Below are 2,147 nucleotides of genomic sequence, written 5' to 3'. Positions count from 1 at the left end.
CCTTATATCAGACAAATTAGATTTTAAACCAAAGACTGTAATAAGAGATGCAGAAGGACACTATATCATAATTAAAGGGTCTATCCAACAAGAAGATCCAACAAAGTAAGTATTTATGCCCCTAACATGGGAGAAGCCAATTATAAAAGCAATTGATCACAAAATTAAAGAAACACATTAATAATAATACATTAATAGTAGAGGACTTTAACAACCCCTCACAACAATGGACAGATCATCTAAACAGAAGATCAACAAGGAAATAAAGGCTTTGAATGACACACTGGATGAGATGGACTTCACAGATATACCCAGAGAATTCCACCATAAAAAATAGAATATGCATTCTTCTCAAGTGAACATAGAACATTGTCCAGAATAGAACACATACTTGGTCACAATCAAGTCTCAACCAGTACCAAACAATTAGGATCATCCCCTGCATATTTTCAGACTATAGTGCTTTGAAACTTGATTCAATCACAAGAGGAAATTTGGAAAGAACTCAAATACATGGAGGCTAAAAAGCATCCCACTAAAGAATGAATGGATCAACCAGGAAATTAAAGAAGAATTTTAAAAAATCATGGAAACAAATGAAAATGAAAATACAACTGTTCGAAATCTTTGGGATGCAGCAAAGTTGGTCCTAAGAGGAAAGAACATAGCACTACAAGCCTTTCTCAAGAAACAAGAAAGGTCCCAAATACTCAACCTAACCTTACACATGAAGGAGCTTGAGAAAGAACAAGTAAACCATAAACCCAGCAGGAGAAGAGAGATAATAAAGATTAGAGCAGAAATCAATGAAATAGAAACCAAAACAGCAATGCAACATATCAAAAAACCTAGGAGCAGCTTTTTTGAACCAATTAATAAAATCGATAAACCCCTGGCCAGACTTGTCAAAAAGAAAAGAGAAAGGACCCCAATAAGTAAAATTGTTAATGAAAGAGGAGAGATCACAACGAACATGGAAGAAATACACACAATTATAAGAACTTATTATGAGCAACTATATGCCAACAAATTAGACAATCTGGAAGAAATGGATGTATTCCTAGAGACATGTGTGAGCTACCAAAATTGAAACTGTAAAAAATAGAAAACCTGAACAGACCCATAACTAGCAAGGAAATTGAAGCAGTAATCAAAAATCTCACAACAAACCAGAATCCAGGTCGTGATGGCATCCCAGGGGAATACTACCAAACATTTAAAGAAGAATTAATACCTATTCTTCTGAAGCTATTTCAAAAAATAGAAATGGAAGGAAATCTTCCAAACTCTTTCTATGAGGCCAGCAAACTCTTGATCCCAAAACCAGACAAAGACCCCACCAAAATGGAGAATTATAGACCAGTATCCCTGATGAACATGGATGCAAAAATTCTCACCAAAATACTAGCCAATAGGATCTAATAGTACATTAAAAGGATTGGTCACCACGACCAAGTGAGATTTATTCTGAGGCTGCAAGAATGGTTCAACATCTGCAGCAAATCAATCAATGTGATAAACTACATAAATAAAAGAAAGGACAAGAACCATGTGATCTTCTCAATAGATGCAGAAAAAAAGATTTGACAAAGTACAGCATCCTTTCTTGAATAAAACTCTTCACAGTGTAGGGAAAAAGGGAACATGCCTCAATATCATAAAAGCCGTATACAAAAAGCCCACAGCAAATATCATTCTCAGTAGGGAAAAACTGAGAACTTTTCCCCTAAGGAGGAAAATGGCAGGGATATCCACTATCATCACTGTTGTTCCACATAGTACAAGAAGTACTAGCTTCAGCAATCAGACAACAAAAAGAAATCAAAGGCATCCGAATTGGCAAAGAAGAAGTCAAACTCTCACTCCTTGCAGATGACATGATACTCTATGCAGAAAACCCAAAAGACTCCACCCCAAAAGTGCCAGAACTCATACAGGAATTCAGCAAAGTGGCAGGATATAAAATCCATACACAGAAATCAGTTGCATGTCCATACCCTAACAATGAGGCAGAAGAAAGAGAATTTAAGGAGTTGATCCCTTTTACAATTGCACCCAAAACCACAATATGCCTAGGAATAAACCTAACCAAAGAGGCAAAGGATCTGTATTCAGAGAACTATAGAACCCTCATGAAAGAAATTGAG

The sequence above is a fragment of the Ailuropoda melanoleuca genome, chromosome 2, assembly GCF_002007445.2.
Source record: "Ailuropoda melanoleuca isolate Jingjing chromosome 2, ASM200744v2, whole genome shotgun sequence".
Classification (NCBI taxonomy): Eukaryota; Metazoa; Chordata; class Mammalia; order Carnivora; family Ursidae; genus Ailuropoda; species Ailuropoda melanoleuca.
The sequence above is the reverse complement of the archived record's forward strand: the minus strand, read 5'-3'. Positions refer to the sequence as shown.